Raw genomic sequence first — 14,396 nt, 5'->3', positions numbered from 1 at the left:
TTTAAAACGCATAAACAAGTGTTTGGATGAGACTCGTATTAGCGTCTTTAAAACGCGTTAATAAGTGTTTGGATGTGACTTGTTTTAGGATCTTTAAAACACGTTAATAAGTGTTTGGATGAGACTCGTATTAGCGTCTTTAAAACGCATAAACAAGTGTTTGGATGAGACTCGTATTAGCGTCTTTAAAACGCGTTAATAAGTGTTTGGATGTGACTTGTTTTAGGATCTTTAAAACACGTTAATAAGTGTTTGGATGCGACTCGTATTAGCGTCTTTAAAACGCGTTAATAAGTGTTTGGATGCGACTCGTATTAGCGTCTTTAAAACATGTTGATAAGTGTTTGGATGAGACTCGTATTAGCGTCTTTAAAACGCGTTAATAAGTGTTTGGATGCGACTAGTTTTAGCATCTTTAAAACACGTTAATAAGTGTTTGGATGAGACTCGTATTAGCGTCTTTAAAACGCATAAACAAGCGTTTGGATGAGACTCGTATTAGCGTCTTTAAAACACGTTAATAAGCATTTAGATGCTATCCGCTCTGACTCGTATTAGCGTCTTTAAAACATGTTAATAAGTGTTTGGATGAGACTCGTATTAGCGTCTTTAAAACGCATAAACAAGCGTTTGGATGCGACTCGTATTAGCGTCTTTAAAACGCGTTAATAAGCATTTAGATGCTATCCGCTCTGACTCGTATTAGCGTCTTTAAAACATGTTAATAAGTGTTTGGATGAGACTCGTATTAGCGTCTTTAAAACGCGTTAATAGATGTTTGGATGCGACTAGTTTTAGCATCTTTAAAACATGTTAATAAGTGTTTGGATAAGACTCGTATTAGCGTCTTTAAAACGCATAAACAAGCGTTTGGATGAGACTCGTATTAGCGTCTTTAAAACGCGTTAATAAGCATTTAGATGCTATCCGCTCTGACTCGTATTAGCGTCTTTAAAACGCATTAATAAGTGTTTGGATGAGACTCGTATTAGCGTCTTTAAAACGCGTTAACAAGCGTTTGGATGAGACTCGTATTAGCGTCTTTAAAACGCGCTAACTTGTATTAGCGTCAAAATGACTCCAAGTCGCTTCTGACGTCTTTGTAAGATATGTATCAGTTAGGTATCAGTAGAAATGTGGGATTAGACTCCCATTAGCATGCGGAGGTCTGGTTCTGCTTAAAGTCCCAAGGCAAGCCTGGTGTCCGGTGGGGGGGGGGGGGGGGGGGGGGGTTTCTAGTCAGGGTTTAATGGAGTCCAACTGGTGTTGTGTCTGACAGAGCAGTCAGTCTTACTTCCAACCACTCGTTCGATTTGAAAACAGAGGAAGCAATTAGCTTTTTTGGGGGGGAGGTTTTTTTTTTTACTCTCACTGCGCTCAGGACGCAGGAAGGATTATGTAACTTGCTTAGCAACCTCAATGTCACTCTCTCAGCAACATCAACAACCTTTCCCACTGTTTACACGTTGGTCAAACATCACCACAACAACAATAAACACCACCATGACATCATCAACAACCACCACATCATCAACAACCACCACAACATCAATAACAACCACCACATCATCATCAACAACCACCACAACATCAATAACAACCACCACATCATCATCAACAACCACCACATCATCATCATCAACAACCACCACAACATCAATAACAACCACCACATCATCATCAACAACCACCACATCATCATCATCAACAACAACCACATCATCATCAACAACCACCACATCATCAACAACTACCACATCATCATCAACAACCACCACATCATCATCATCAACAACCACCACAACATCAATAACAACCACCACATCATCATCAACAACCACCACATCATCATCATCAACAACAACCACATCATCATCAACAACCACCACATCATCAACAACTACCACATCATCATCAACAACCACCACATCATCATCATCATCAACAACCACCACAACATCAATAACAACCACCACATCATCATCATCAACAACAACCACCACATCATCATCAACAACCACCACATCATCATCATCAACAACCACCACAACATCAATAACAACCACCACATCATCATCAACAACCACCACATCATCATCATCAACAACCACCACAACATCAATAACAACCACCACATCATCATCATCAACAACCACCACAACATCAATAACAACCACCACATCATCATCAACAACCACCACATCATCATCATCAACAACCACGACAACATCAATAACAACCACCACATCATCATCATCAACAACAACCACATCATCATCAACAACCACCACATCATCATCATCAACAACCACCACAACATCAATAACAACCACCACATCATCATCAACAACCACCACATCATCATCATCAACAACAACCACATCATCATCAACAACCACCACAACATCAATAACAACCACCACATCATCATCAACAACCACCACATCATCATCATCAACAACAACCACATCATCATCAACAACCACCACATCATCAACAACTACCACATCATCATCAACAACCACCACATCATCATCATCAACAACCACCACAACATCAATAACAACCACCACATCATCATCAACAACCACCACATCATCATCATCAACAACCACCACAACATCAATAACAACCACCACATCATCATCAACAACCACCACATCATCATCATCATCAACAACCACCACAACATCAATAACAACCACCACATCATCAACAACTACCACATCATCATCAACAACCACCACATCATCATCATCAACAACCACCACAACATCAATAACAACCACCACATCATCATCAACAACCACCACATCATCATCATCAACAACCACCACAACATCAATAACAACCACCACATCATCATCAACAACCACCACATCATCATCATCATCAACAACCACCACAACATCAATAACAACCACCACATCATCATCAACAACCACCACATCTTCATCATCAACAACCACCACAACATCAATAACAACCACCACATCATCATCAACAACCACCACATCATCATCCTCAACAACCACCACAACATCAATAACAACCACCACATCATCATCAACAACCACCACATCATCATCATCAACAACCACCACAACATCAATAACAACCACCACATCATCATCAACAACCACCACATCATCATCCTCAACAACCACCACAACATCAATAACAACCACCACATCATCATCAACAACCACCACATCATCATCATCAACAACCACCACAACATCAATAACAACCACCACATCATCATCAACAACCACCACATCATCATCATCAACAACCACCACAACATCAATAACAACCACCACATCATCATCAACAACCACCACATCATCATCATCATCAACAACCACCACAACATCAATAACAACCACCACATCATCATCAACAACCACCACATCTTCATCATCAACAACCACCACAACATCAATAACAACCACCACATCATCATCAACAACCACCACATCATCATCATCAACAACCACCACAACATCAATAACAACCACCACATCATCATCATCAACAACAACCACATCATCATCAACAACCACCACATCATCATCATCAACAACCACCACAACATCAATAACAACCACCACATCATCATCATCAACAACCACCACATCATCATCAACAACCACCACATCTTCATCAACAACCACCACAACATCAATAACAACCACCACATCATAATCAACAACCACCACATCATCATCATCAACAACCACCACAACATCAATAACAACCACCACATCATCATCAACAACCACCACATCATCATCATCAACAACCACATCATCATCATCATCAGCAACCACCACAACATCAATAACAACCACCACATCATCATCAACAACCACCACATCATCATCATCAACCACCACATCATCATCAACAACAACCACCACAACATCAATAACAACCACCACATCATCATCAACAACCACCACATCATCATCATCAACAACCACATCATCATCATCATCAACAACCACCACAACATCAATAACAACCACCACATCATCATCAACAACCACCACATCATCATCATCAACCACCACATCATCATCATCAACAACCACCACAACATCAAACACAACCACCACATCATCATCATCAACCACCACATCATCATCATCATCAACAACCACCACAACATCAATAACAACCACCACATCATCATCAACAACCACCACATCATCATCATCAACAACCACCACAACATCAATAACAACCACCACATCATCATCAACAACCACCACATCATCATCATCAACAACCACCACAACATCAATAACAACGACCACATCATCATCAACAACCACCACATCATCATCATCAACACCCACCACAACATCAATAACAACCACCACATCATCATCATCAACAACCACCACAACATCAATAACAACCACCACATCATCAACAACCACCACAACATCAATAACAACCACCACATCATCATCAACAACCACCACATCATCATCAACAACCACTACATCATCAACAACCACCACAACATCAATAACAACCACCACATCATCATCAACAACCACCACATTATCATCATCAACAACCACCACAACATCAATAACAACCACCACATCATCATCAACAACCACCACATCATCATCATCAACAACCACCACAACATCAATAACAAGCACCACATCATCATCAACAACCACCACATCATCATCATCAACAACCACCACAACATCAATAACAACCACCACATCATCATCAACAACCACCACATCATCATCATCAACAACCACCACAACATCAATAACAACCACCACATCATCATCAACAACCACCACATCATCATCATCAACAACCACCACAACATCAATAACAACCACCACATCATCATCATCAACAACAACCACATCATCATCAACAACCACCACATCATCATCATCAACAACCACCACAACATCAATAACAACCACCACATCATCATCATCAACAACCACCACATCATCATCAACAACCACCACATCTTCATCAACAACCACCACAACATCAATAACAACCACCACATCATCATCAACAACCACCACATCATCATCATCAACAACCACCACAACATCAATAACAACCACCACATCATCATCAACAACCACCACATCATCATCATCAACAACCACATCATCATCATCAGCAACAACCACCACAACATCAATAACAACCACCACATCATCATCAACAACCACCACATCATCATCATCAACCACCACATCATCATCATCAACAACCACCACAACATCAATAACAACCACCACATCCTCATCAACAACCACCACATCATCATCATCAACAACCACATCATCATCATCATCAACAACCACCACAACATCAATAACAACCACCACATCATCATCAACAACCACCACATCATCATCATCAACCACCACATCATCATCATCAACAACCACCACAACATCAATAACAACCACCACATCATCATCATCAACCACCACATCATCATCATCAACAACCACCACAACATCAATAACAACCACCACATCATCATCAACAACCACCACATCATCATCATCAACAACCACCACAACATCAATAACAACGGCCACATCATCATCAACAACCACCACATCATCATCATCAACAACCACCACAACATCAATAACAACCACCACATCATCATCATCAACAACCACCACAACATCAATAACAACCACCACATCATCAACAACCACCACAACATCAATAACGACCACCACATCATCATCAACAACCACCACAACATCAATAACAACCACCACATCATCATCAACAACCACCACATCATCATCAACAACCACTACATCATCAACAACCACCACAACATCAATAACAACCACCACATCATCATCAACAACCACCACATCATCATCAACAACCACTACATCATCAACAACCACCACAACATCAATAACAACCACCACATCATCATCAACAACCACCACATCATCATCATCAACAACCACCACAACATCAATAACAACCACCACATCATCATCAACAACCACCACATCATCATCATCAACAACCACCACAACATCAATAACAACCACCACATCATCATCAACAACCACCACATCATCATCATCAACAACCACCACAACATCAATAACAACCACCACATCATCATCATCAACAACAACCACATCATCATCAACAACCACCACATCATCATCAACAACCACCACATCATCAACACATACCACCACAACAACAAACACCACCACGACAGCAACAAACATAATGCCAATTAGAGTAATATTAACGTACTAACAACACAAATGACACCACTATCAGCACAACAACCAGCACCAACATAATTACAATTACAGTAATATGAAGGTACTAACAGCACAGAGGACACCACTATCAGCACAACAACCAGCACCAACATAATTACAATTACAGTAATATGAAGGTACTAACAGCACAAAGGACACCACTATCAGCACCACCACAACAACAAACACCACCACGACAACAACCACCATTACGACAAGAAACATCACCAAAACAGCAACAACCACCACCACAACAACAAACACCACCACGACCGCAACAAACACAACCACAGCAACAAACACCACTACAACAAGAAACACCACCACGACAGCAACAAACACCACCACAACAACAAACACCACCACAACAGCAACAACCATCACCACAACAACAAACACCACCACGACAGCAACCAACATAATGCCAATTACAGTAATATTAAGGTACTAACAACATAAATGACACCACTATCAGCACAACAACCAGCACCAACATAATTACAATTACAGTAATATGAAGGTACTAACAGCACATATGACACCACTATCAGCACAACAACCAGCACCAACATAATTGCAATTACAGTAATATGAAGGTACTAACAGCACAAAGGACACCACTATCAGCACAACAACCAGCACCAACATAATTACAATTACAGTACTATTAAGGTACGAACAGCACAAATGACACCACTATCAGCACAACAACCAGCACCAACATAGTTGCAATTACAGTACTGTTAAGGTACGAACAGCACAAATGACACCTTTAACAGCACAACAACCAACACCACCACGACAGCAACCAACATAATACCAATTACAGTAATATTAAGGTACTAACAACATAAATGACACCACTATCAGCACAACAACCAGCACCAACATAATTACAATTACAGTAATATGAAGGTACTAACAGCACAAAGGACACCACTATCAGCACAACAACCAGCACCAACATAATTGCAATTACAGTAATATGAAGGTACTAACAGCACAAAGGACACCACTATCAGCACAACAACCAGCACCAACATAATTACAATTACAGTACTATTAAGGTACGAACAGCACAAATGACACCACTATCAGCACAACAACCAGCACCAACATAGTTGCAATTAAAGTACTGTTAAGGTACGAACAGCACAAATGACACCTTTAACAGCACAACAACCAACACCACCACGACAGCAACCAACATAATGCCAATTACAGTAATATTAAGGTACTAACAACATAAATGACACCACTATCAGCACAACAACCATCACCAACATAATTACAATTACAGTAATATGAAGGTACTAACAGCACAAAGGACACCACTATCAGCACAACAACCAGCACCAACATAATTGCAATTACAGTAATATGAAGGTACTAACAGCACAAAGGACACCACTATCAGCACAACAACCAGCACCAACATAATTACAATTACAGTACTATTAAGGTACGAACAGCACAAATGACACCACTATCAGCACAACAACCAGCACCAACATAGTTGCAATTACAGTACTGTTAAGGTACGAACAGCACAAATGACACCTTTAACAGCACAACAACCAACACCACCACGACAGCAACCAACATAATGCCAATTACAGTAATATTAAGGTACTAACAACATAAATGACACCACTATCAGCACAACAACCAGCACCAACATAATTACAATTACAGTAATATGAAGGTACTAACAGCACAAAGGACACCACTATCAGCACAACAACCAGCACCAACATAATTGCAATTACAGTAATATGAAGGTACTAACAGCACAAAGGACACCACTATCAGCACAACAACCAGCACCAACATAATTACAATTACAGTACTATTAAGGTACGAACAGCACAAATGACACCACTATCAGCACAACAACCAGCACCAACATAGTTGCAATTACAGTACTGTTAAGGTACGAACAGCACAAATGACACCTTTAACAGCACAACAACCAACACCAACATAATAACAATTACAGTACTATTAAGGTACGAACAGCACAAATGACACCTTTAACAGCACAACAACCAACACCAACATAATAACAATTACAGTAATATGAAGGCAGAGTCAACACAAGTAACATGTGACATTGTTCTCTTCTCTGATTGGTGGCAGGAATGTAAACAGGAAGCATGTTGGAAGAAGAGGATGCTATTGGACGAGCAGCTAACAGTTTGAAGTTGGAACCCGTTTGGTAAGTCCACTGTTTGCATTCCACATTATTATTATTAATGTTGTTATTATTATTAATAATAATAATTATATTATTAATTATATTATTATTATTATTGTTATTATTATTATTATTATTATTATTATTATTATTAATTTTATTATTAATATTATTATTATTATTATTATTAATGATATATTTATTGACCGGGGGTCAACTGGTCACATGGTATGTCCATCAAAATGGTGTGACAAATGTGTCGGAGGAAATAAAAAGTTGTGTGGTTTAAAGAGCCAGTGAGCTCACGTCCGAGGAGTTTGGCGAGCGCGTGGTTCTTGTCCTCTTATGGAGCCGACTGTCCCGCACGCTCGTAAACGCCGTCCGCGCCCGCCCACCCGCCAACAACCATCGCCGTGCCACCTGGGCTGGCGACATCAGACACCATCTTGAGAGCCACGTGCCCAACGTTGGCAGATCACCCCCGCTGTAAGGCCACGCCCACTTCCTGTCCTGAACTTTCACCTTCCTGTTTAGCCTCTCATGCTGCGCCAAATGTTGTTAGCACCTCACAGGGTGACACCTGTTGTTGGGTGTAAGATGATGTCATTGAGTGCACCACTTCAGAAGACTCCTTCCTTCCACAACAACAGCAACAACCACCACCACCACAACAAAAAACACCACCACGACAGCAACAAACACCACCACGACAACAACCACCATTCTGACAAGAAACACCACCACAACAGCAACAACCACCACCACAACAACAAACACCACCACGACAGCAACAAACACCACCACGACAACAACCACCATTCTGACAAGAAACACCACCACAACAGCAACAACCACCACCACAACAACAAACACCACCACAACAGCAACAAACACCAGCAGGACAACAGCAAAAAAAAAAAAACACCACAACAACAAACACCACTACAAAAGCAACAATCACCACCACAACAACAGCAGAAAACACCACCATGACAACAAACACCACCACCACAACAACAAACACTACCACCATAGCAACAATCACTACCACAACAAATGCAAAAAAAACACCACAACAACAGCAAATAACACCACCACAACAGCAACAGTCACCACCAGAACAACAGCAAAAAACACCACTACAACAATAAACACCACCACAACAACAGCAAAAAACTCCACCACAACACCAAACACCACCACCACGACAACAAACACCACCACCATGACAACAAACACTACCACAACAGCAACAAACACCACCACGACAACAAACACCACCACAACAGCAAAAAACACCACCACAACACCAAACACCACCACCACGTCAACAAACACCACTACAACAGCAACAAACACCACCACAACAACAAACACCACCACCACGTCAACAAACACCACTACAACAGCAACAAACACCACCACAACAACAAACATCACCACAACAACAAACACTACCACAACAATATCAACAAACACCACAACAACAATTACCACCACAACAACAAACACCACCACAACAAACATCACCACAACAACAGCAACAAACACCACCACAACAACAAACACCACAGCAACAACCACCACCACAACAACAGCAACAACCACCACCACAACAACATCAACAACAACCACCACAACAACAGCAACAAACACCACAACAAAATCAACCACCACCACAACAACAAACACCACAGCAACAACCACCACCACAACAACAACAACAATCACCACCACAACAACAGCAACAACCACCACCACCACAACAACATCAACAACCACCACCACAACAACAACAAACATCCCCACAACAACAAACACTACAACAACAATATCAACAAACACCACAACAACAATTACCACCACAACAACAAACACCACCACAACAACAAACATCACCACAACAACAGCAACAAACACCACAACAACAAACACCACCACAACAACAAACACCACAGCAACAACCACCACCACAACAACAGCAACAACCACCACCACAACAACATCAACAACAACCACCACAACAACAGCAACAAATACCACAACAAAATCAACCACCACCACAACAACAAACACCACAGCAACAACCACCACCACAACAACAATCACCACCACAACAACAGCAACAACCACCACCACACAACAACATCAACAACCACCACCACAACAACAACCACCACAACAACATCAACAACCACCACCACCACAACAACCACCACTACAACATCAACAACCACCACCACAACAACAACCACCACCACCACCACAACAACATCAACAACCACCACCACCACAACATCAACAACCACCACAACAACATCAACAACCACCACCACAACAACATCAACAACAACCACCACAACAACAGCAACAAATACCACAACAAAATCAACCACCACCACAACAACAAACACCACAGCAACAACCACCACCACAACAACAATCACCACCACAACAACAGCAACAACCACCACCACACAACAACATCAACAACCACCACCACAACAACAACCACCACAACAACATCAACAACCACCACCACAACATCAACAACCACCACCACCACAACAACCACCACTACAACATCAACAACCACCACCACAACAACAACCACCACCACCACAACAATCACCACCACAACAACCACTACCACAACAACATCAACAACCACCACCACAACAACATCAACAACCACCACCACCACCACAACAACCACCACAACAACCACCACCACAACAACATCAAAAACCACCACCACCACAACAACATCAACAACCACCACCACCACAACATCAACAACCACCACAACAACATCAACAACAACCACCACAACAACAGCAACAAATACCACAACAAAATCAACCACCACCACAACAACAAACACCACAGCAACAACCACCACCACAACAACAATCACCACCACAACAACAGCAACAACCACCACCACACAACAACATCAACCACCTCCACCACAACAACAACCACCACAACAACAGCAACAACCACCACCACAACATCAACAACCACCACCACCACAACAACCACCACTACAACATCAACAACCACCACCACAACAACAACCACCACCACCACAACAATCACCACCACAACAACATCAACAACCACCACCACCACAACAACATCAACAACCACCACCACCACCACAACACCCACCACCACAACAACATCAAAAACCACCACCACCACAACAACATCAACAACCACCACCACCACAACATCAACAACCACCACAACAACATCAACAACCACCACCACCACCACAACATCAACAACCACCACCACCACAACAAACACCAAACACTTGTTGTCCTCTTCCTCTGGATCAATCATTTCTAAGCCACGCCCACATCCTAGTATTGCTCCCTAGAACGCTACTTGGGGACGCCTGTTAGCATGTTAGCACGTTAGCATCCAAACAGAGTGCTAAAGAGCTAGCTGACGCTCATCATGTCCCCTCTCTCTCTCTCTCTCTCTCTCTCTCTCTCTCTCTCTCTCTCTCTCTCTCTCTCTCTCTGTCTCTCTCTCTCTCTCTCTCCTGTCCGCCAAGCTGTCCCAGTGAGATAAGCGGCCTGGCATTTCCACGATGGCGGCGGTGCTGATTGGGGCATTATCATAAGAAAGAGGCAGGGAATTAGTGATTGGTGTTGAGAGTGGGATTAGTGGTCTCAGTCGGTGCCGTCCCCTCAAAGGAGGCGACGGAGCGAAGGACAAGACGATAACATTTTGCAATAAATGTGCTTTTTTGCCCGTTTTGTTTTTCACGTGACTCATCTTGTGTTTGGCGTCCGGTCAGGTCCTCCACGCGTGTGTGCAATATTCCTTTCAGGGCTTTTATTGTGAAGGAATAAACTTACCGTACTTTCAAAAGCACATTTTTGTAATAAAGCCAACTTAGTTTGTTGTACATTTAATTAGTTATCTTCTTTGCTTGATTATTTTCAAAGCTTAAGCACAACAGCTGGAGTCTTTCTTTTTTAAGGGTTAAAGTTTTAATTATTAATAATTTGCGAGTCAATTAAAATATGTAAATATAAACTTAGGGTATCTTAAAGTACTTAAAGCTGTAAACTTTGTCATTATCTTTGGCATTTTTGTTATTATAATAATAATTAGGGTTGTTATTATTCGTGTTATTTTTATTATAATTATTATTATTAGGGTTGTTATTATTATACGTGTTATTTTAATTATTAGTGTAATTTGTATTATTTTATTTATTAGGGTTATTATTATTAGTAATAGTAGTATTTTCATTGGTATTATTAGTGGTAGTAATTTGTCAAAATTATTGTTATTATTATTACTAGGGGTATTAATGTTATTTTTTTTATGAAGGTTTATAATATTGGTATTATATTTTTAGTATTAGGTCGCTATTATAATAAATATGATTTAGGGTATTATTATTGTTGTTATTATTATGATTATAATCATTATTATTAGTAGTAGTATTTTCATTGGTGTTATTAGGGTTATTAGTGGTATTATTCTATTATTACTGGGGGTAATATTAATGTAATTGTATTATTATTAATGTTATTAATATTAATAGTGTTATTATTTTACTGTTTTTAGAATTCTTATAATTAGTGTTATAATTTTTGTATTGTTATATTCAATATTATTAAAGTTATTTGCATTAGTTTTTTATTGTATATATAAGTTCCCTTTAGCGTTGTTATTTATAGCGTAAATATATATTATTTTATTAGGTTTAGTAGTGGTTATTATATTTTTTATTAAGGTTATTATTCTTATTACTATCATTTTTATTGTAACTCGTATTATTGTTTTTGTTATATTTGGTATATATAGGGTGCGTAGACTACATGCAACTTGTTTATTTTGGTTTAATATGTAACTAACAAAATTGTGTTTAAATTGTAAATATTAAAATACACTACAAATAATTCGATTTATTTTCATATAATTTATTGCTGTCATAGTATTTTTTTTGTTTTTTAATGTGTTGCCCCAAATTATAGGGCATTTAAAAATGTATATATTTAAAGACATTTAAACAAAAAACAGAGTCTGAGCAAGAATCCTATTGATTTTCCTCTTTGTAATTGTCGGTGCGTGCCAAGTAACAACTAGTCATGCAGGTGTGTAGTAACAACAGGTAACCATGTGCAGGTGTGTAGTAACAACAGGTAACCACCTGCAGGTGTGTAGTAACAACAGGTAACCACCTGCAGGTGTGTAGTAACAACAGGTAACCACGTGCAGGTGTGTAGTAACAACAACAGGTAACCACGTGCAGGTGTGTAGTAACAACAGGTAACCACATGCAGGTGTGTAGTAACAACAACAGGTAACCACATGCAGGTGTATAGTAACAACAGGAAACCACATGCAGGTGTGTAGTAGCAACAGGTAACCACGTGCAGGTGTGTAGTAACAACAGGTAACCACATGCAGGTGTGTAGTAACAACAGGAAACCACATGCAGGTGTGTAGTAACAACAGGTAACCACGTGCAGGTGTGTAGTAACAACAGGTAACCACATGCAGGTGTGTAGTAACAACAACAGGTAACCACATGCAGGTGTGTAGTAACAACAGGTAGCCACATGCAGGTGTGTAGTAACAACAGGTAACCATGTGCAGGTGTGTAGTAACAACAGGTAACCACATGCAGGTGTGTAGTAACAACAACAGGAAACCACATGCAGGTGTGTAGTAACGACAGGTAACCACATGCAGGTGTGTAGTAACAACAACAGGTAACCACATGCAGGTGTGTAGTAACGACAGGTAACAACATGCAGGTGTGTAGTAACAACAGGTAACCACGTGCAGGTGTGTAGTAACAACAGGTAACCACATGCAGGTGTGAAGTAACAACAACAGGT

The sequence above is a fragment of the Nerophis lumbriciformis genome, linkage group LG39, assembly GCF_033978685.3.
Source record: "Nerophis lumbriciformis linkage group LG39, RoL_Nlum_v2.1, whole genome shotgun sequence".
In the NCBI taxonomy this organism is placed as follows: Eukaryota; Metazoa; Chordata; class Actinopteri; order Syngnathiformes; family Syngnathidae; genus Nerophis; species Nerophis lumbriciformis.
The sequence above is the reverse complement of the archived record's forward strand: the minus strand, read 5'-3'. Positions refer to the sequence as shown.